The sequence below is a fragment of the Podarcis vaucheri genome (assembly GCF_965113315.1).
Source record: "Podarcis vaucheri genome assembly, chromosome: 17".
Lineage (NCBI taxonomy): Eukaryota > Metazoa > Chordata > Lepidosauria > Squamata > Lacertidae > Podarcis > Podarcis vaucheri.
Genome location: NC_138755.1, coordinates 30,505,997 through 30,530,031, shown reverse-complemented (window position 1 = coordinate 30,530,031; position 24,035 = coordinate 30,505,997). Strand labels below are relative to the sequence as shown.

The 24,035-nt window shown below is 45.8% G+C and overlaps 1 long non-coding RNA gene across 5 annotated transcripts; it reads left to right on the top strand.

The window, feature by feature from the left end:
* Positions 1-12,456: 12,456 nt before the first annotated feature.
* Positions 12,457-23,606, top strand: LOC309522124. 5 transcript variants are annotated; one of them, XR_014214871.1, is made up of 5 exons: positions 12,457-12,616; positions 13,045-13,165; positions 18,975-19,165; positions 20,696-20,901; positions 23,489-23,606. It is a non-coding gene; the product is annotated as an uncharacterized lncRNA (long non-coding RNA). The 5 variants fall into 5 exon arrangements; XR_014214873.1 differs by lacking the exon at positions 23,489-23,606 and adding an exon at positions 20,984-21,459; XR_014214874.1 differs by lacking the exon at positions 23,489-23,606 and having other exon boundaries at positions 20,696-21,459.
* Positions 23,607-24,035: the final 429 nt, after the last annotated feature.

Here is a 24,035-nt window from a genome sequence, read left to right as displayed (position 1 = left end):
GTCAACATGATAGATGCTGTCCTGCTAGCTTCTCTTTGCCATTGATCTCTGCCTGGATGGCTCAGATTCTCGACAGCTCAATTCCCAGGAGTTTGCTTTGCGAGCCTGTGGTTAAGCGTTAAGAGGCCATTCCTCCCGAGCTGTAAGGAAACAGGACTTTATTTGCCCGGTCACACAGTCACACCTGTTCAGTGTCAATGTTAGAAATGTGGCAGACCTAAAGAAAGGAGAAATTAACACGAGTCAGGCTTGCAGAGAGAAAAATACCGGGTCCTTAGGGGTGGGAATGTTCTGGGGCTCTAGGCCGCTACCCCAGAGTTGGCAAACCATCATTTCTGTTATGTACTGAAGTTCTCACCCTGGGCCAGCAGGGGGATACTGTAGATAGTTATGCAAATAAGGGATTGAAAGTGACGTTCAGTGATTGGATAGTTTTAGAAAATTGTTACAGTTATGTTGTACTGGAGCTCTATATAAGCAGGCTGACTGAACCCTTCTGTTCAGTACTGCCCTGGCCTGTGAATAAACAAGAGCTGTTTGAAGAATCACTGTGTCGTCTGATATGTTCACCCACAACTTAACAATTTCCTTTTAGGGTTGCCATCTCTTTAATAAAAAATAAAAAATGAGGCCCTGCTTCTCATGGGACTTTGTCAGTCGCTCAGCACACAAAAATTCAGCAAGCGAAAAGTGCTGAATCCTAGATCCTAGACAAGAGCAGCTGCCTTCTCTTTTGCAATAAATACCCTTTAACAGTTATGGGATGAGCAGAAATGACAGTTCTCAGTTCTTATCAGATGCTGACAACCATGATGATGATTAGAAGGTGCCAGGGCAGGTTACAGCAATATATATTTTAAAAAGAAACAGTATTAAAAGCAGCTTAAAACAAATCACGGGACTCAGCTACATTAGTAAAAAGAAAGGGGGGAGCATTTTAAATGCATTGTAACACTGAGACACCAAATCGCGCTGCAGAGTTCTGTCTTTCGGCAACGTGATTTCCCGTTATGATGTTTACAACGCGTTTCCTGAAATGTTTTTTTGATGCGTCTAGATCTAGCCACAGACACAACTAGAGTACAGTGGTACCTCGGGTTACATATGCTTCAGGTTACATATGCTTCAGGTTACAGACTCCGCTAACCCAGAAATAGAACCTTGGGTTAAGAACTTTGCTTCAGGATGAGAACAGAAATTGTGCTCCGGCGGTGCAGCAGCAGCAGCAGAAGGCCCCATTAGCTAAAGTGGTGCTTCAGGTTAAGAACAGTTTCAGGTTAAGAATGGACCTCCAGAACGAATTAAGTTCTTAACCCGAGGTACCACTGTAATGGTGTGTTTAGATCAGGGATGGGGAATCTGTGGCCTTGTAGTGATGTTGAATTTCATTTTCTGTCTGCTGCAGATGGCATGGACAATGGTCAAGGGTGGTGGTATGGGAGTAATTGACTTCTGCTGGAAAGGAAATATGGAAAACTGAGACATCAGGACCCAGGGAAGTCCTACAAGGCATTATTTTCTGCAGCAGCACATTTTGGCTGCAAATCCCATTCATGCTCACCTAGGATTTAGTCCCACTGAGCTCAGCATGGCTTGATTCTGAGTAGATGTGTACAGGCTTGCAGCAGGAGATTTTCCCCGCACAATATCTCTCTGTGGTCTGGATGTCATATCTGTTGAATGTCAGGCTGTCGTTAGTTAAACGTATAGGAAGCCTGCTGAAAAAGCCATGGCAATTATTGTAAGCACGCTGTATTGCATAAAAAAAGGGGGGGGGTTTTAAAGTACGCAAATCAAATTGACTAGACAATTATTCAGATTAACTTGAAGCACCTTAATTCAAATTAGCACTTACTGAGACAATTATGCTTGAGCTTTATAGCTTTGTAATTAATGCATTTAGGCGAGCCAACTTTTCATTGTGCTTTTAATGGCAGCCTGACCTGTAGAAATTAAGAAGGTGCTGATTTTCCTGGCATAGAAACCTCCCTCACAGGGTTGTTGTGGGGGTTCAGCGAGGGGGGAATCATGTGCGCCCCCTTTGAGCTTTCCTCACAGGCGAGTTTCTCCACGCCCTCGATCATTGTGTGTTAAGTATAGTAGTGTAATTCACTGAGATTGCAAATGCTTGTATGCATTAAAAGGTAAAGGTACCCCTGCCCGAACGGGCCAGTCTTGACAGACTCTGGGGTTTGTGCGCCCATCTCACATCTATAGGCCGGGGGCCAGCGCTGTCCGGAGACACTTCCGGGTCACATGGCCAGCGTGACAAAGCTGCATCTGGCGAGCCAGCGCAGCACACGGAACACCGTTTGTATGCATTAGCATGTGTTTAAATTTGATTGGTTGGTCACTGAATTCTAGAGATGTCTCTAGTAGTTCTCATGTGATTTGGCTAATGTTGGTCACATGGGAGGCATATAGGGAAGGAGAGACTCCCTTTTATGTGAAGCAAGCTGACTGTGCTTTGGAATCCACCGTGAACACTGCTAAGTTGAATGGAGTGTTGGAGTGCTGCTTCTCTGCTTGAAAGAAGAAATTGAGCAAAGTTGCAGGAGGAGGTGAAAGTGGAAATCTGTGATGGCCTGGGATTCGGACTCGGAGGCTGAACCTGAGGAATCCCAGCCTGCACAGGAATCCCCACCTCCAGAACCAGCTGAGCCGGGGCTGGAGCTTGAGCCTGAAGGGTCCTCACCTGTGCTGGATCCTCAGGTGCAGGCACCAGCTGAGTCTGCTCTGGCTCCTGAGGTGATGGAGGACCCATTGCCTGCAGGTGCTCCACTCTCAGCCCCGTCAGGGGAAGCTGAGGTTGCCTCTGGATCTGGTAACCCTCCAGCCTCTCCTGAGCTGCAGAGGCTCAGGGCAGAGAGGCGGAAGGAACTAAGTTCTCTCAAGAGGAGTGCTCGCCTCCAGGCCAGGAGAGGCGAGTGACCTGTGGACTGGGGCCACGCTATGCCTCGGGGCAGATAAAAGCCAGCCAGCCCCAGTCCCAAGTTGTGGGAGCAACATTGTTGGTAGCCAGTTCCTGCCTGCACTCTGTCCTGCTCTTCTGCCAGAGTTCCTGATGTCACCCAACTCCATGCCTTGGACCCCGCTTCAGCGTGGACGGAAGGCCTCCATACCGCATCCTTGACCTTTGACTGGACCTTGCCGCATGGTTAACCCCTCGGGACCAGCACAAAATCTCTCCTAGGAGCTGCAAGGCATGGCCTAACTGAGATACAGCAGGATGAGTGCTGAGCTCTGGAAAGAGAGGAAAAGGCAGTTGTTTGGAAGTTAGAATAAGGGACTGTAAGCCCATGCTTACAGTTGACAGCTCCCTTCCACTTCTCCTGTAATTTCAGAACTGATTTATGCCTGAGTGTACACACTCAGATGGAAAAGTGAAATTGCACTTCAGGCTGAAGGTGAGAATGCCGTGTTTGCTTTTAAAATATATAGGAGAACATTCAAACAAATCGCACAACCTCCAACAACACCTTAAGCCTCAATAGAAAAAATATACAGCAGGGAGCATCTTAGGTTGGATCTTTTCCGCTTCCTATACTCGTTTTCTGCTTCCACCAAAGGCTTTTTGTTTGCTTTTAAATGGGGTGGCTATTTTTTTTAAGGGGGGGGGGGGAGACACACCTGCATCCATCCATTCTACCACCTCTGTCACTTTGTTCTGATGCAGGAATAGGCAAACTCGGCCCTCCAGATGTTTTTGGGACTACAACTCCCATCATCCCTAGCAAACAGGACCAGTGGCCAGGGATGATGGGAGTTGTAGTGCCAAAAACGTATGGAGGGCCGAGTTTGCCTAGGCCTGTTCTGGTGCATCTGCAGATCTGGCCTCAAGAATTCAGGATCACCACCTTTCCTCCTGGCTCCTATGCCTTCCCTAACATCCCTGCACCCAGAATGACACAGCTGAAACATTCCCCAGGAGCACTGACCTCCTTGCCAGAAAAAGCACCCACTTCCCTGTTTGTATCCTTGGTTGGCAAGTTGTTAAAAGCACAGAATCAGGACACCTACAGAAAGTGCTGTTTCCCACTCAGCCTCAAAAGGTGCAGGAACCTTGTCCTTTGTTGCATCTGCCACCCTCTTTCACTAGAGTGACTGCAAATGATGATCAATCCGTCAATCTAGTCCACCTGGTCTCAGGCAATTTGATGGATTATGATGGTTTTGCTGCTTATTGGTGATATGCTTAGAGAAGCTTTTAATGTTTGACAGATGATTGTATTTCAATATTTTGCTGGAAGCCGCCCAGAGTGGCTGGGGAAACCCAGCCAGATGGGTGGGGTATATTATTATTATTATTATTATTATTATTATTATTATTATTATTATTAATTTGCTGCTGCAGCTTTTGGAATGTATTGTTCCTTTTTAAAAATAATAATAATAATAATAATAATAATGTTATGCTTTATGCTCTTAAAGTTGCTTCAAGACTACTAATGTGCCAAGCAATTGAAACATCATCATCATCACTTCTTTAAAGGCTACAGTCCTGTGCAAATGTATTAGGTAGTATAGTTGGTCTGTGGTACATATTAAAGTTTTGGAGTCTTACAGGGGAAGACAGGTTGTGATGATCATAACAATTCTTAGAAACCAAATTATGTCCACAGATTGGAGCTGGTGTTGAAGTCTCCTCTCCAAACAAATGTGATCTGGGGTCGTTTCTAAAACGTCATTGTGCCAAAGGGTCTGCTCTCGGCGCTGCTAAGAAGCAGAAAAGGAATGTTTCCAAAAGAATATATTTGTACCTATTTAACTACTGGCTTTTATTAACGTGCACACCAGTTATGTGCTCCTGAGATTCCGTTTACAAGAACAATTACAATCAAATGCCTCCAGATTGTCCATTTGGATCCCGGAAAATAGCTCAGCCAATCCAATTATATGGCTTTCCCACAGATTTGTTTTCGACAGTCTAAAATGTCAGATGCTAAACTGGATTTTTTTTTATTAAAAAAAAACAGGTTGAAGGATATTTTTGTGCAGCGTGATTTATCTTCGGTGGCCAATATTAAATCGGAACCCATGACACAATTTCATCAGAGACTGAAAAACAATTTAGCTGGTTTGTCCATGGCTCTGCCGAATCAGGGCGGTGACCAGTCTAAGCCAGAATCCTGCTCTCACAGTGGCCAACCAGATGCTATTGGGAAGGCCTCAAGCAGCACCTGAGTGCAACACCCCTCTCCCCTCCTGCTTTTCCCTGCAACTGGGATTCAGAAGTATACTGTCTCCAACTAGGGACAGCGTGCAGCCATTGTGACTAGTAGTCATTGGCAGCCTTCTCCTTCATGAACTGGTCTAATGCTCTTTTAAGCCATCAAACTTGGTGGCCATCACTGCCTCTCATGGGAGCCTTGTTCATCTTTAACTACTCATCGTGTAAAGAAGTGCATTCTTTTCTTTCTGTCCTGAATCTTCCACCAACCAGCTCCATTGGATACTTCACCAATTTTAGTGTCGTGAGAGGTGGAGATGAAATGCTCTCTATCTGCTTTCTCCATGCCATGCATAAATTTGCAAACTTCGAGTCTATCATGTTGCCTCTTACTTGCCTTTTCTCTAAACTAATAAGTTCTCAAATTACAGGAGAGGTAAGAAGGGTGCTGGGGACGCGGGTGGTGTTGTGGGTTAAACCACTGAGGCTTGGGCTTGCCGAACAGAAGGCCAGCGGTTTGAATCCCCGCGATGGGGTGAGCTCCCGTTCCTCGGTCCCTGCTCCTGCCAACCTAGCAGTTCGAAAGCACGTCAAAGTGCAAGTAGATAAATAGGTACCGTTCCAGCGGGAAGGTAAATGGCATTTCCATGCGCTGCTCTGGTTCGCCAGAAGCGGCTTAGTCATGCTGGCCACATGACCCAGAAGCTGTACGCCAGCTCCCTCTGCCAATAAAGTGAGATGAGCGCCGCAACCCCAGAGTCGGCCACAACTGGACCTAACAGTCAGGGGTCCCTTTACGGTCAGGGTGCTGGTTTTGTGATGGGCCCCCTTGCCGACTTCGTTTTTAAAGCTTTGGGGGGGCGTGATTTGCCCAAGATGGGGAAGAATTGGGGGAACAGGGCTTGTGAATGCCATTAAGGTCCCCCTCCCTAATTATAAGCATGGTTTTGGTTCCTGAGTTGCTGATCCAAAAGCCATACCCAAGATCAATAGGGTGATGACTTAACAGAGTGCCAAAAAAAGAAGACAGGAGACACTTCAGCAGAAAACAGGATATAAAATTCAGTAAGATTTGCATATTCTAATTTATGTCTAGAGCGGCAGGTGTAAGAAATAATTGCTATGATCTAAACAGAAACGCGATTGTTCTGTCTGCTGTTCAGGTGCTCACTATTAATAGAGCAATCTCTAGAGCTGCCAACTTTCCCTTCTCGGGATTCTTTATCCTGGAACTGGACTTGAATCAGCCAACCCTTCAAATAAAGGATGGCTTCACATACTGATGACATCCGACAGAGGACTACCCTCTACAAGGCAGGACACATGGCTGCCATACCCTCCAACATTTCTCTGATTAAAATAGGGACATCCTATTTCATAATAATAATAATAATAATAATAATAATTTTATTATTTATATCCCACTCATCTGGCTCAGTTACTCCAGCCATGCTGGGTGGCTTCCAATATACAGCGCTACCTTGGTTTTCGAATGTTTCAAAAGTTCTGGTTTTCGAACACCGAAAACCCAGAAGTAACTGCTTCGGTTTTCAAACGCTTTTCAGAAGTCGAACGTGCCACGCAGCTTCTGTATTGAGTTTTCCGTAAATAAATGCTTCCAGAAGTAAATGCTTCAGTTTTCGAACGTTTCAGAAGTCGAACGGTCTTCCGGAACGGATTATGTTCGAAAACCGAGGTACAGTGGTACCTCTGGTTAAGAACTTAATTCGTTCCAGAGGTCTGTTCTTAACCTGAAACCGTTCTTGACCTGAAACCGTTCTTAACTTGAGGTACCGCTTTAGCTAATGGAGCCTCCTGCTGCCGCCGCCACGCAATTTCTGTTCTCATCCTGAAGTAAAGTTCTTAACCCGAGGTGCTACTTCAGGGTTAGCGGAGTCTGTAACCTGAAGCCTTTGTAACCCAAAGCGTTTGTAGTCTGAGGTACCACTGTATATAAAAACATAATAAAACACTAAACATTAAAAAAAACACCCCTATACAGTACAAGGCTGCCTTCAGATATCTTCTAAAAGTTGTATAGTTACTTATCTCCTTGGCTCATGGGGGTGGGGTTACCTAACTCCACACCCTCCAACATTTCTCCAATGAAAACAGGGACGTCCTAAAGAAAAGTGGGACATTCTGGGATCAAATCAGAAACCGGGATGGCTTCTGTAAATCCAGGATGGCCCCTGGAAAATAGGGACACTTGTAGGGTCTGGGCTACTCTCCCAATTGGTCACTAAAAGGTTACCTTGAACCTCTCCTCTTCCTTACAAGGTGTAAAGCTCTGTTTACTGACCCTCCTCCTTTCTCCATCTATTATGCAGGCTCTTTGCTGCTAAATATTAGATCTCTCTTTTAAAACCACAGCACACCCTCATCTCATTGGGCTTCGCTGCTCTGCAATCAGGGGGGAATGTTTTCTACTCCAGCAAAGCAAATGTTGACTGTCTCAGTTGCCTGTGGGACTGAAGGGGGCTGGAGGGGGGTGGAATATGCAGAGGCACCCAAAGCGACAATAAAGTCAAACGTGGGCTGTGATGTTGTCACATTTAGATATTTGCTCCATTTTTCCTCTTTTGAATCCTCCTAGAGAACTCTGACTCATGAATCTTAAGCAGGGCGATGGACGTGCCTCGCATTATTTTTGCTCGCCTCTGGACTCGCGGATCCATTCAAGTCGGAGAAAATAAATATTGTGATACTTGGCAGCGGATCTCCTTGCGGCTTTGATGCCCTTTGAAATCTTCTAACTTTCATACCAGAAAGAACAATGGCTTGCAGTGTGAAGGCCACAAAAACATCAACTCTGATGTATGCAAGGCTTATCAGTCCGTGTTTTGGTGGAGACGGGGGAGGAAAAAAACATTGATTATGTCTTCAAAGGATGAGGCTTCATGTTTTTTGTCAGTAAAGATTCATCTCTGGAAAGCGGACTTTCAAAATGGGTCAGCCCCTTTCCTTGCTCAGAACTTCTGACATCATAATAAATGTTGCCAACTATTCCAAAATGTCCATATTGTTGTGCCTTTAACAAATATTGGCAAATTATAATGTCTGCATCCATGCTGTGATGAGTTTCAGCTTCTGGTTTTTGAACACCAGGCTGCTTTCAAAGGTGTAGGAGCAGACTAGGTCATTATTTCTGGTCAGCTGGCAGCCCTAGTAGTCATTAAAGGTAAAGGTACCCCTAATCATTAGGTTCAGTCATGACCGACTGTGGGGTTGCGGTGCTCATCTCACTTTATTGGCAGAGGGAGCTGGCATACAGCTTCTGGGTCATGTGGCCAGCATGACTAAGCCGCTTCTGGTGAACCAGAGCAGTGCACGGAAACGGTGTTTACCTTCCCGCTGGAGCGGTACCTATTTATCTACTTGCACTTTGACGTGCTTTCGAACTGCTTGGTTGGCAGGAGCAAGGACTGAGCAATGGGAGCTCACCCCATTGCGGGGATTCGAACCACCGACCTTTTGATCGGCAAGTCCTAGGCTCTGTGGTTTAACCCACAGCACCACCCGCGTCCCTTTCTAGTAGTCATTGCTCTTGAGTTAATTGAGTCCAGGCACTTAAAAAAAGGAGCTGAATAACTTTTAATGAAAGAGATCGAGAAGTTCCATCACGGTAGTTGGTTTAGTTTTTGCCGAGGATTCCCCTTGCAGCTGCGGCCAACTCCTCCCCCTGTTTGAGGTTCCTGTGCTTTTTAATAGCTACGAAGCTCTGCCAAATTATCCTTGGTCATCCTTTACTCTGCGTTAAGTCTTGGGAAAGCACTAGAACGATAATGAACTTCAAGCGCTTTTTTCAAACAGGCTGGCTCCCAGACCACTGCCTAAAGAACAGAGTGGCCTCAGGCATGCGAAAGGCAGCGGTGCCGGCTTTAAAATTAGCATACACTGCCTCCCCAAAAACCTAAATCAATGCCCCCCTCCCTATCTGCCATTCTATTGATATTTTGAAATATTTTGTTGTCGCTTGTACAACTTGTATGCAGTGAGATAGGGGGTTGGACTCGATGGCCCTTGTGGTCTCTTCCAACTCTATGATTCTATGATTCTATGAGATTACATGAGCAACACCCCACTCAGCTCTCTTAAGTCTTAATTCCTCTCATTTACTGACACACACCTACCAAACCCGAAAGTCAGTTGCCCTGTTGTTATCTTTTCATTCAGCAGCCTAATAGCCCACAGATAGAAGCTGTTCTTTACCCTGTTGGTGCAACTAATCATGCTTCTATATCAGAGCCAGTGTGGTGTAGTGGTTAAGAGCGGTAGTCTCGTAATCTGGGGAACCGGGTTCGCGTCTCCGCTCCTCCACATGCAGCTGCTGGGTGACCTTGGGCTAGTCACACTTCTTTGAAGTCTCTCAGCCCCACTCACCTCACAGAGTGTTTGTTGTGGGGGAGGAAGGGAAAGGAGAATGTTAGCCGCTTTGAGACTCCTCAAAGGGAGTGAAAGGCGGGATATCAAATCCAAACTCTTCTTCTTCTTCTTCTTCTGCCTGAGGGCAGGAGATCAAGAAAGTGCCGGCCAGGGTGTGAATCATCCCTGAGAATTTTCCTCACTCTCCTGAGGCAACGTTCTTCCACTGTTTTGTCCAGCGGATTCACAGGACAGCCCATAATATCTTGTGCTGTATTCACCACCCTCTGTAGGCACTTCCTACCAGTTGATGTCAAACCAGCGTATCACACCGTAATGCAGTATGAAAGGACACTTTCTATTGTGGACTGGTAGAGGGAGATCATCAAATGTTGATTGACATTTCTACTTGAAACAGAACTATCTGATCACCGTGATGGATATTTGGATATACAGCTGGCCAGTGCTGCATCAACCCAGGCATAGGTTTCCCCACCTCTACGCTTAACGATTTCCCACATATTCATAAATGGCCTAAACTCTGCTGAACTACAAAATGTAGGGCAGTGATGTGGAATTGGATTTGGCAAGATGTTTCCTCCAGCTCCCTCATTTCCTGGTTGCCAGGGCTTTTGCTGCGCACGGCCCTCTCCAAGCCACACCTGCCAACATTTCTCTGATGAAAACAGGGATGCTCTATTCAATACTAATTATTAAAATAATAATAAAATAATAACTTTACTGTTTAGACCCTGCCCATCTGACTGGGTTGCCCCAGGCGCTCAGGGTGGCTTCCAACATATATAAAAACATAATAAAACATTAAACAAAACTTTTCTATACAGGGCTGCCTTCAGATGTCTTCTAAAGGTTGTATAGTTACTTATCTCCTTGGCTCAGTGCATCGCATAACTCCATACTCTCCAACATTTCTCCAGTGAAAATAGGGACATCCTAAGGAAAAGTGGGATGTTCTTCGTTTCATTATATATCATTTCCCCAAAGCCTTTAGCTTTTTTGCATGTCCACCACCAGAGTGGATTTGATTTAAATCAAATCGATTTAAATCACGATTTAAATCACTACTCAGTAAGACTTGATTTAAATCCTTTTTTTTTTTTACGGAAAGACTCGTTCTTGCTGGTATAATCTTAATATTTACAATCAGATGAAGGTTTCATTTTTGGAGTAATAAATTTTCAGAGTAGTATTTACAGTTATATCAAAAATTACTGATTTGGTTATACCATTAGAAATACATAGACAGATAATTACGAAATTATTGTGAGGTTTAATAAGTTAACTGTTTATATTAGGGCAACTTTTCTGCTGTCCTTTACTGGAAGGAGAAAAATAACCATTTCCTTAATTTAAACAATTTATTTAACTAAAACAATAACATTATAGCATATGTATCCACGTTTGTTAACTGATGTGGTTAAACAATTTTTTTAAAAAAACCAAAAACCTTGGACTGAGTTTTAGCACACATGAAAAACTTAAACTAAATCCTTATTTCCTGATGAATAGCCTTTGGACTATAATGTAACTTAAATAGAAAACTATATTTAGAAAGATTTTTCCTCCAAAAGCATTTTATTTTAAAAATCCAACTTAAAATTTAAAAAATCCAATTTAAATAAAAAAAATTAAAAAATTGATTTTTATCATCCACCCTGTCTGTCATATAGGGAAGAATGGCCTGTCTATCTGCTTACATTTCCAGCATGGCTCCTGAAATATGTTAGCAAAGGTACCAAGTGGACGTTGCAAAGGAGAATATTCCACAGATGGGGAGGCACACTTGAAAAGGCCCTCTCCCTACCTCCCAAGCCTTTCTCAGATGGGGATGCTAGAGAAGAGCCTCACATGAACATCTAAGGGCTCATGTAGGTTCATGTAGGGAGAGGCATTCCAGAATGGTGTAGTTCTGTGTTTATTGACTCCTAGCAAACCTTCTACTCTTGCTTTGCTATCTCCTCCTTGGTTTCCTCCACAGCTACCTGCAGCACCTAGAGGGGAAATACCTGGATGTGGATAGAGTTATCAAAGCCACAATCTAGAGCAGCAGAAGAGTTATAGCTGACGGCATTATTGGCTGAGTTTTGATCTGAGCTGTGTCTAATTATCCTTTCTTTTTAGGAGAACAGCTGCTATGTTGTGTATGTATATGGCTACTTTCCCCCCTTTTCCTTTTTTTTTTTATATGAGACAAAATTGCCTGGAGCCAAAAGTTGGCACACTTTTTAATACACACGCTGTCAATGAAGGGGGAGGAATAATACTAAGTAGTGAGAGAGTTCCCTGAAAGCCAAATTATTCTTTCTTTTTACAAACCACAGAAAACAATTTTCAAAGGCCTGCGGCACACTGCCCCCGCCCCCAGTTGTGCACACAAGATGTGCTTATTGTAGCCTGTGTTCTTTAAAATACCATATATTATATAGGTACACTCAGGGTCACAGCCACAGCATACCGTATTTTTCCATGGATAACATGCCCCCCCCCTTGTATAAGACGACATCTTTTTTGGGGGGGGAGGAAATGGAGGGAGATTGCCCAGATTGTTGAGCTTTTTTGAGGGGGGTTGCTCAGACTTGTTGAGCTTTGGGGGGGGGGCGTTGCCAGCAGCTGCCAATCACCCGCCCAATTGCTGCAACAGCCAATCGACAGCAGACCCTGCCACAGCCGCCAATCACCCGCCCAAACGCCTCTGACAATCTCCTGCTCATGGCAGCCACCAATTGCCCATCCGACCTCTGCACTATCTGTGTATAAGATGACCCACAATTTTTAGCATTTTTTTTATATTTTAAAAAAAACCCGTCTTATACATGGGAAAATACGGTACATTTAAATGACATGGTTTGTCCCCCAAAGAATCCTGGGAACCTTAGCTCACCCCTCCCAGAGCTTCAGTTTTCAGCAGCCATAGCAAACTACAGTATCTAGGGTTCTTTGAGGGAGGCTGTGTGTTTTGAATGCATGGTGTGGGTATCATCTGTGGTGAAGGGCAATACATCAGTGGTAAAGTGGATGTTTCACAAGCAAAAAGTCTGAAGTTCAGTTCCTAGTACAGTGGTACCTCAGGTTAAGCACTTAATTCGTTCCGGAGGTCCGTACTTAACCTGAAACTGTTCTTAACCTGAAGCACCACTTTAGCTAATGGGGCTTCCTGCTGCCATCGCGCCTCCGGAGCCAAATTTCTGTTCTCATCCTGAAGCAAAGTTCTTAACCTGAAGCACTATTTCTGGGTTAGCGGAGTCTGTAACCTGCAGCGTATGTAACCTGAGGTACCACTGTATCTCATGATGGGGTGAGGGGATCCTGTCCAGAATACTGGAGTGCGGCTTGAAGTCAGTGTAGACAGTAGTGAGCCAGGTGGATGATTGTTCTCAGATTTATTGATTGATTTAATTTATTTCTCACATTTATACCCCACCTTTCCCCCAAAGAGCTCAAGATGGTATGCATAATTCTCCTTCTCCCCATTTTATCCTCTGCTTCAGGTTATCCTGACAACAAGTAGTGACTGGTCCCAGACCTTCATGGCTGTGTGGATGATTTGAACCCTAGTCTCCTAGGGTGGAGTCTCCTGGACTCCATCAGCACCAGCTAGAATAACCCATGGTAAGGAGATTAATCATAATCATAATCATAATCATAATCATAATTTATTTATACCCCGCCCTTCCCGGTTCAGAAAACCGGGCTCAGGACGGCTAACAACAAATTTAAAATACTTAACTGTAGAAGCAGCATAAAATACAGTATAAAAACATGAATAACAATAAAATTCAAAGTTCAGAAATCAATTTGGGGGAAATCCATCTAATAAGCATTAGATAGTCACCAGGGCTAGCTGGCTGAATTAGTCCTACTTGGGCCAGCGAGGAGGCCAGGGGAGAATTAGCTGTGGGGTCTCAGAGTGAGTAATCTTCATAAAAGGGGAGGGAGAGGGAAGAGAAGGGAAATAAAAGATCAAACTGAATTCAAATTAAAGGCCAGGCAGCATAGCTCTGTCTTACAGGTCCGACAGAAGGAGGTTAAATCCTGAAGGGCCCTAGTCTCCTGGGACAGAGCATTCCACCAGGTCGGAGCCATCACTGAAAAGGCCCTGGCCCTGGTGGAGAATAGTCTGACTTCCTTAGGGCCTAGGACCTTTAAACTATTTTTTATTCATGGAACTTAAGGTCCTCTGCAGGGCATACCAGGAGAGGCGGTCCCATAAATACTTGGACTACAGCTGTTTTTGGACTACAGTTCCTATCATTCCTTACCACTGGTCCTGCTAGCCAAGGATGATGGGAGTTGTAGTCCAAAAACCACTGGAGACCCAAGTTTGGGAAACCCCGATCTAGTGGGTTAGCTCCCCTGCTTATATATTAAAGTACATTCCAACCCGACAAAACTTAATGGTTTCTACAACTCTCTTTCTCGCATACCCTTTCTGCATCTCTCCACACCGTCTGGGCTGTGCCCTGTTATAATCTTTTTAAGCCACCGGCCCATTTGATATCGGTGCACTAGATATCACTGCACACACAAAAAGCCCCCCGAAAACTCCTTATTTATGTTTAAATGGTCTCCTACGTCAACGCTGCTCCGCAGACCATCAATCCACAGAAGCTCTTAGCCGAATGAAAGGAACGGCTTCGCGCTCCCAGCCACTCTCCGCTTGGAATTCTGCCAAAGGCATGATTGCAGAAACAAATCATTTTAACCTCAGCATTTTTGGTTTCGAGAAAGATCTCCAAGTGGCACAATAGTCTCCGTCTCCCTATAACAGCAGGCGCAGCTGTGGCCTCTCCACCTTAGCGCTCGTTCCCCCCATGGGAGTCTTCGAAATGCGCACAAGACAATACTAAATACGTTCACAGCACCGGTGTGGGAGCCAAAAGAGAGGCAGGCATAAATTGCCATTGGCTGCAGATGATGTCCTTTTCATCTATTGCTCAGCTAGGATGACTTCACTGGCACTTTAATAAATTGTCAAGACCAGGGGGCTAGGGAGCAAGTGAGATAATCTTCCAGGAGAGCCTCCTGCTTGGGCAATGGTTCTTCGGTGCCCCCTTTTCAACTGGAAGTGACAGGCACATAACCTCTTGTTTTTTACACACATATATTTCTCTCTCTCTCTACTATTTGGGGGTGGAGGCTATGTACACATTAGTGACTTGAAACATGGTGAGGTCATTCTCTCCCCCCCCCCTTACATTTCAACTCGCATTATTACTTTGCTGTACACCGCAGAGAGAGGTCAAGGATGTCGTCACCCAGTATGAATAACTTGATTTGTCGTCCCCACTCCACCCCACCCGCAAGACCTTCAGCTCCACTTCTCATCTGGGCACCCAGTTGAGCATGAGACTCTTAAATCTCTGAGCCCCACATCGGGTGAAAGATTCCTGCATTACAGGGAATTGGACTAGATCAGTGTTGGCCAAACTTGGGTCTCCAGCTGTTTTTGGACTACAACTCCCATCACCCCTAACTAACAGGACCGGTGGTCAGGGATGATGGGAATTGTAGTCCCAAAACAGTTGGAGACCCGAGTTTGGCCAACATTGGACTAGATGATTCCCAGCTGCTGTTGGACTACAACTCCCATCATCCCTGACCACTGGTTCTGCTAGCTAGGGATGATGGGAGTTGTAGTCTAACAACAGCGGGGGACTCGAGTTTGGGAAACACTGGCTTAACTGCAGCTGACGTTTTCAAATCGGATGGAAGCTGGTTTGAGGGGAAATTTATCAGCAGTACTTCTCAAGAAGTGACAGGATGCGATGGATTGTGGCTACAGTCATGTGTAAAGGTAAAGGTAAAGGGACCCCTGACCATTAGGTCCAGTCGTGGCTGACTCTGGGGTTGCGGCGCTCATCTCGCTTTACTGGCCGAGGGAGCCGGCGTACAGCTTCCGAGTCATGTGGCCAGTATGACTAAGCTGCTTCTGGTGAACCAGAGCAGCGCATGGAAATGCTGTTTACCTTTCCGCCGGAGCGGTACCTATTTATCTACTTGCACTTTGATGTGCTTTTCGAACTGCTAGGTGGGCAGGAGCTAAGACCAGGCAACGGGAGCTCACTCTGTTGCGGGGATTCGAACCGCCGACCTTCTGATCGGCAAGCCCTAGGCTCTGTGGCTTAACCCACAGCGCCACCCACAGAGCCCAAGAACATGGCAACATGTCCACAGTCTAAGAAGCCTGATGACTTGCAGGGGTGGCCTCCATGTTGCCTTTATGTGTCTTAGCAATGTGTTGTCAAGAGGCAGATGCTAGTCTGAGAAATCACCCTAGGGCTGAAGAGTAACTCAACAACAGCTTCACAAGTTGTTCACTCCGTCATGGACATACCGTATTTTTCGCCCTATAGGACACACTTTTTCCCCTCCAAAAATGAAGGGGAAATGTGTGTGCATCCTATGGGGTGAATGCAGGCTTTCGCTGAAGTAATAAACAAATCCTGGAGGCTATGCCCCAAACACTCTCGTGGCCTATTTTTGCTGAATGTGTGCGTGGTCTACTTTCCCCATCTGTGAGTGCTGCTGGAGGCTGAACCCCTTCCTAAAAAAACATTCCTGTGATCCAGGAACAACCAACCACTTCTGAACATAATATTCTTTCTCTCCATAACTGAACAGGAAGAGGATATTCCCTCCACAAGCCCTAGTTTGGTGTCATCTGCAAATTTGAAAGCTGGAGTCCAATAATACCACACACATGTGGCGTTAGAAGCTTGCATGATGCCTCTTTCTAAGGTACTTTTTTTGGATGGAGTCATTGATCTTTGTTTCCCAACACTGGAAATGCAGATGAACCGTTTCTCCCCCTTGTTCAGCTGACACAGTGCCCGATATAAGTATACCAGGAATACGGGCAAAAGTCCTAAAGACAAAGCATTATCCTCATGGACAGCTTGACTGTTACAAAGCGATTTATCTCAAAGATGTTGTGCCTGTACTTTGTTGGACATTTCGTCGAATGCTACAGACAGGAGTGGAGAAGATATCTGGGTGGGTTAAAGGTAAAGGGACCCTGACCATTAGGTCCAGTTGTGACTGACTCTGGGGTTGAGGCACTCATCTCGCTTTATTGGTCGAGGGAGCTGGCATACAGCTTCTGGGTCATGTGGCCAGCATGACTAAGCCGCTTCTGGTGAACCAGAGCAGCGCACAGAACTGCCGTTTATCTTCCCGACAGAGTGGTACCTATTTATCTACTTGCACTTTGACATGCTTTCGAACTGCTAGGTGGGCAGGAGCAGGGACCAAGCAACGGGAGCTCACCCCGTTGCGGGGATTTGAACCACCGACCTTTTGATCGGCAAGTCCTAGGCTCTGTGGTTTAACCCACAGCGCCACCCGTGTCCCTCTCTGGGTGGGTTACGCACCCATAAAATGACTGAGGCTGAAAGGTAAAAAGGTAAAAAGGTAAAGGACCCCTGTACAGTTAAGTTCAGTTAAAGACGACTATGGGGTTGCAGTACTCATCTTACTTCAGGCCAAGGAAGACAGCGTTTGTCTACAGACAGCTTTCCGGGTCATGTGGCCAGCAGGACTAAACAGCTTCTGGTTCAATGTGGGGCACCATGACGGAAACCAGAGCGCACAGAAACGTCGCTTACCTTCTCACTGCAGCGGTCCCTATTTATCTACTTGCACTGGTGTGCTTTCAAACTGCTAGGTTGGCAAGAGCTGATACAGAGCAACTGGAGCTCACCCTGTCGTGCGGATTCGAACCGCTCACCTTCCAATCAGCAAGCCCAAGAGGCTGAGTGGACCATGTGAGCATCAAGCAGGCAACTGTGTTTACTCACATCCATTGAATTGATATCTAATACAAGCAAGAATTGATAGAGCAGGGCAGCAGGGAGAGGATGTTCACAAAATGATCAGGACTTATGCTCGTTGAGGCGGAGGGGGGAAGGGATACAGGAAAGCTCTGGGCTTTCAGGAACAATTTATCTTGTGCTTGTAAGGGGCAAAGCGGATGTGACAGGTGATAGACCTGTGTGTCAGAATCATCTCACTGCACATTTCGATAGGGCAGGGGATAAAGGGGATAAATGGCACCAGCACAATACGGGCTGGATCAAGAGGGTGCCACACTTCACCCATGCTGCCTCCCCAATACTCTCTCCAGATGTTTTCTTCCTGATGGGGCTTCTCCTTCCAGGGTAATGAAGCATGCTGACATGCAGTGAGAAAGTTGCACCTTTCACCTGTGGCCTTTAATTCCTGAGACACTCTTAAAAGTTCTTGGACGGCGTACTCGTACATCCCAACACACTGTTTAGGAATTACTGGCTTTGGGATTAGGTGTTCCTGCTGAGCAGCTTATCAGTTATGTGGGCTTCAGCCTGTTGAAGGGCATTCATGTCTACTTCATAGGTAGCACTCTTTATCCACTTTGTCCTAGCACCTGAGAGTAACAGGAGCCTAGCCTGTGATAATGAAGACCTAGAATCATATGTCTACAGGGATGAGAGAATATGAGAATTTCAGTTTCTCCCATTTCCTAATTGTTTTTCAATCTCATGTTCTGGCCCCTACATTTCCAGGTCAGATGGGCGGCATATAAATACAAAAAATTGTTGATGATGAATAATCTCCCCAGGGAGGCTCACCTGCCGCCTTCGTTATACACCTTTAGGTACCAGGCAAAAACATTCCTCTTCAACCAGGCCTTGGGCTGATTAACATCCTATGCCATTTTAAATGCGTTTGCGGTGGTGGGTGTTACTGTTTCTGTTTCTATTATGTATTTTGTGTTTTTACCTTGCATTTTTATGCTGTGAACCACTCCAAGATCTTAGGATGAAGGGTGGTATACAAATTTAATAAATAAATGAAAATAAATAAAATGGGAGGGTAGGACTTCAGAAGGCTCCCTCTGACCTTCAGGATCCGAGGCAGTCTGCCTCAATTCCAGCTGGCACAACTGGGAGCAGGTTATTGTGCTGGTGGACTTCCCATAGGAATCTGGTTGCTCACAGTGAGAACGGAATGCAGGCCTTTTGACTGATCCAGCAGAGCTCTTCTTAAGTTCAGGTAGATAATACGGACCTGACAGCTTTGTGTAGGATGTGGCTTGAGTATAATTACTTACCTTTTCGTTGAGGAATCTCTTATAGGCTTCCAAACCTATGAGAGACAGTGTGGTGCAGTGGTTAGGAGCGCTAGACTCGTAATCTGGTGAACCAGGTTCGCGTCTCTGCTCCTCCACATGCAGCTGCTGGATGACCTTGGGCCAGTCACACTTCTCTGAAGTCTCTCAGCCTCACTCACCTCACAGAGTGTTTGTTGTGAGGGAGGAAGGGAAAGGAGAATGTTAGCCGCTTTGAGACTCCTTAGGGTAGTGATAAAATGGGATATCAAATCCAAACTCCTCCTCCTCTTCTTCTTCTTATGACGTAATTCTGTTTTAACCCCACAAAAGCCACTGCTATCGTTTTGGTGAGCAGGCATGCCAACGAGGGGACGGCGGATGATTCTTTGCGGGGTGAATTCCATCAAGATGTGCACACACAGGTTCTCAGCATCGGAAATGGCCAAATCACTTGTGGTCTCCTGTGTAGCTAATAAAAGGAAGAGAAATGATTTCATCAAGAAGAGCCATTTATTTCACAGGTCTGTGGGCAAGGGGGCTGGATATTGCTTCCCCTCCATGCTTGCCCTCCACCGAGAACGTTGCTTTTGCCGTGATGAATGCTGCCACCTTCTGCGACGTTAAGAGTACGTCGTGTCCCTTCACAGCTGCTTGTCCCCTCTTCCCTAAGAAAACAAATGACAGTCCCCTTAGTGTCATCCTACCCCCCCCCCCACTCCTTTCTTTAAATGACTTTTCTCTTGGAGATTTATTGCAAGAGCTTTGCTAGAGATTTGTAGCAAGCAGTGCTCAGCCTGTAGCCTTACATCCTCAGTGCCACAGCCATAATTCTCCCAGAGTGGAATGATAGAAGATCACAATGGCTAATAATGCATTATGATGATACTGTCTGTGCAAGAAAGATTGTGTTCCGTTTTCAGCAGCTCATTTGGGCCGCACGGAACTTTTCCTCACCTCGCCGAAACAAATGGCGCTTTCTTGGCTGTGCATGCAAGCCAAGTAAATTAAGCAACAGCAAATAAATTAAAATAAGGCAGCTATCCTGTCACTATCTGGCATGAGTTTGACTTTCACAAGGAGCTGCTCTGAGGAAGATGTGTGTGTGTTTATGTATATGTATATAGTTCCTGGTGCCTTAGATTCAATATGTCAGGATGATAGGCAGTGACAAATGTTTAGTGGCCTGTTCCAAATGAACCACATATAAAGATGTGTCTCTCTCCTGCTAGCTGAGGCCTTTGGAGGGGCTAAGTGAAGCCCAAACTGATGAAATGGGAACGCTGTGGAAGTAGAAGGAGACAAGTAACAGAGAGAAGCATCTCATCAGGACCTACTAAGGGGCAGGGAAATTGTTCAGAGAGCCAGAGGATGTGTGTTGACTTCCCAAGTCCTGCCCCTCATGTGTGACATGGAGAACATCTTGTACTCTGTTCAGTTGGATTTCCTTCCACATAAGTGTCCCTAAGGGACATAGCTTAGTTTTGAGCCTCACATTCCACATGGAGACATGTGGAGAAGCTTTGGGTAGTTGGTACGTTGGCAGGGGTTCAGGCTTAGCACTGAAATGACCAGACAATTGAACATGCAGGTTATTTCTCCGTATATGAACCAGCCCAGACCTTGTGGTCTTCCTCAGAGGCCCTTCTCCAGGAGCTCCAGGAGCCCCACCCAGAGGGTGGCCACATGAGAACAGGCCTTGATGGTGGGGTCTCCCATCTGTAGAATACTCTACAGTGGGAGACATGCCTGGTGCCATTCTTATTGATCTTTAGGCACCAGGCAAAGGCTTCTTTGTTTACCAAGACCTTTGGCAATAAAGACATCTGAAGGCAGCCAAGAGTGGCTGGGACAACCCAGTCAGATGGGCACCATATAAATAAAGTTATTACTATTGCCTCCGATGGCTGTGCTCATCTTTTAGCAGGGTGGATAGGACTTGTCCTTATTCATATTTTACTGAACATGCTTTTTATGTAATTGTATTGTTCATAGTTTTAACCACCACCCTCAATTTTAAATTGGCTTTATTTGTTGTATTTTATCTTTTCAAGTGTCCTGATCCCCTGGGCTACCTGGCAGATAGCGTGCCAAGGCAAAGTTCCAAGTCCAAAAGCCAATCCATACAAGCCAAGTTCAAAGACCAGGAAACGCAGTCCAGGGTCAGTCCAAGTGTGCCAATATGGGAGTTCAGCAGTCAGCATACAGACCAGAGTCAATCTCGAAGTAGAAACCCATGAAGGTCTGAGGAGAATCCCAGGTGAGGCGCCTCAGCATGGGCAGGTGAATAGACACAGTACCTCAGCTCTGCTGCCTTCTTATACTGTGTATGTTGATTGCAGCTTCTGCGCTTGATGAGGCAGGTGCCCCAGATGAGGAATCACATGCGTCCTTCCCCACTTGGCCAGCTAGTGAACTAGGCTCTGCTTCCTGGAATGCCTCACCCACTGGTCTTAGGTGCATTGGGACACTGTGACGGAAACCAGAGCACACGGAAACGCCGTTTACCTTCCCGCACAGTGGTACCTATTTATCTACTTGCACTGGTGTGCTTTCGAACTGCTAGGTTGGCAGGAGCTGGGACAGAGCAATGGGAGCTCACCCCATCGTGGGGATTTGAACAGCCAACCTTCTGATCGACAAGCCCAAGAGGCTCATTGGTTTAGACCACAGCGCCACCTGTGTCCCATGTATCCTTCAATTGTTATTTGATTGCTCCTTGTGCCTGCTTTCTGCTCGGCCCTTTAGTTTTCACTTGCTCTTTGTCCCTGACTACTGGTTTGCCTGTGGCTCCTGGGTACTGGCCAGTGCTTCTTCTGGTTTTTTGGGGAAAAAATGAGAAATGGTGCCGGTACTCACCATGAAGTTGTTACATTAAGAATACTCCTAGAAAAAAAGCTCTGGTCCTGACTCACCACATACTGCTCCCTATTACGGCTCAGCTCTTACACAAAGTCAGAAGTAAGCAAACTAAACCTCACCTTAAAAAGCTAAATTTAAACACAAGACTTTTTCTTTTCTTTTCTTTTTTGGATTTGTATATTGTCCTTCCATTAAAATATTGTTCTATATTATCACAAGGGGGGAGGTTTCTACACCAGCCAGAAGAACAAGGATGGCATTGATGGAACAGGCTCAAATGTTTATTACTGAAGGTTGTAAAGAGATCAGCAAACTCAGGAATGCACATGGCCGGGGTGATGTGGGAGATGGCAGGGAGGAGGGAGACTGCAGGAAGGAGGGAGGCAGGCCAAGACCTTACATGGTAATAGGAACTTACTATAATTTTTGATTTCCCAGAAATCAGGTGGTTTACAAGAAATCAGGTGGTATTGTATTCTGCAAATGTATAAAAAGCTGGCTCGCTCAGAATTCGGGGGCAGACATTGGGCAACGCGTATCTGTACCATTTTCGTCATGACAAAATAAAGGGATTTTTCCTGCTGTCATTTTGACTCTTTCAAGGGTCTCTGTTGCTCCAAGGATCTCATCAGATAAGGAGGTCATAAAAATGTCCCTCATCCAGAGATCACAGGGCGGTTCGCAACATAAATATACAAAATGAGAACACAAAATACTGTACATAAGAAAAACAAGAACTGAAGCCAACCAATAACGGGGCATAGATTAGCTTCCATGGCTGTCAGAAGTGCACGTCTCACCATGGGCATAGCCAACGGGGGGCAGGGAGGGGAAGCTGCCCCCCTCAATCAATAAAAATACATAGCTGAGGTTCTGCCCCCCCCCCCGATAAAAAGCCTGCCCCCTAACATAAATCCTGGCTATGCCTATGCTTCTCATTATTTTTTTATTTTTCAATGAGAGCTATAGGTTGATTAGTGGCACATGGGTGGCACTGTGGTCTAAACCACAGAGCCTAGGGCCTGCCGATCAAAGGTCAGCAGTTCGAATCCCCGCAACGGGGTGAATTCCCGTCGCTCGGTCCCAGCTCCTGCCCACCTAGCAGTTTGAAAGCACATCAAAATGCAAGTGGATAAATAGGTACCACTCCGGCGGGAAGGTAAACGGCGTTTCCATGCGCTGCTCTGGCTCGTCAGAAGTGGCTTAGTCATGCTGGCCACATGACCCGGAAGCTGTCTGTGGACAAATCCCGGCTCCCTCAGCCTAATAGAGTGAGATGAGCGTGCAACCCCAGAGTCGTTCGCGACTGGGCCTAACGGTCAGGGGTACCTTTACCTTTAAAGGTAAAGGTAAAGGTACCCCTGCCCGAGCGGGCCAGTCTTGACAGACTCTGGGGTTTGTGCGCCCATCTCACATCTATAGGCCGGGGGCCAGCGCTGTCCGGAGACACTTCCGGGTCACGTGGCCAGCGTGACAAAGCTGCATCTGGCGAGCCAGCGCAGCACACGGAACGCCGTTTACCTTCCCGCTGGTAAGCGGTACCTATTTATCTACTTGCACCCGGGGGTGCTTTCGAACTGCTAGGTTGGCAGGCGCTGGGACCGAGCAGCGGGAGCGCACCCCGCCGCGGGGATTCGAACCGCCGACCTTTCGATCGGCAAGCCCTAGGCGTTGAGGCTTTAGCCCACAGCGCCACCCACGTCCCTTACCTTTACCTTTAGAGGTTGATTATCTGTTTAATACCACACCATTTGCATTAGATACTTTAATAAATAAGTTGGTGCCCGTCTTCAGACTATTATTCAAGATATAGCACAAAATATATGAGGATTTGCTGCCTCCCCTGCCCCCTGTTCACCATATTCTGCTTTCTTGAATAAAAATAGTTGGGAAGTTGTTGAGAGCACAGCAGAAGGGTGAGATCCTTTCTCCTGCCCACATATACTATGCTTATCAAACATGAAAGGTACTTTATATCATTCCAGAGTTGGATCTCTCTGGCTTGTTGGCACATCATCTCTGCACCCGGTAAAATCTAACCAGTTATTTAGTGGCAAGCGAAAACCAATGGGAAAGGATAAAACCACTGATCTTTAGGCAGATCTAATTTTAGCAAAAAAAATAAAATAAAAATCAGTACTTAACCACGCCATAATAGCGATATTTGTGCTACCAGTGTATTAGCATCACACAGATGGCAAGACACTTCAGTTGCATACCTTCTGTTGACAGTGTTATGAGCACCTACATTTTAAGAGGAGGAGAAGCACTGTATCTCCTGAAAAGGTGTCAGGGCTAATTCCAAAGAGGTGAAGACACTTGCTATTAGCATCTAAGGATTCTTCTCCCATCATGATTCATTCCTCACATGCAAATCTGTTCTATTTAGGATGACTGCAAAATGATTCTATCATCCTGTCATCTGGCTTCTCTGCGCTTCCAATTGGTCTGTATTTATAGAATGGCTATAATAATACAAGACTTGTCTTCTCGTTCTGATAGTGCATTTCGGGTAAGTTTGACTGAGTTATC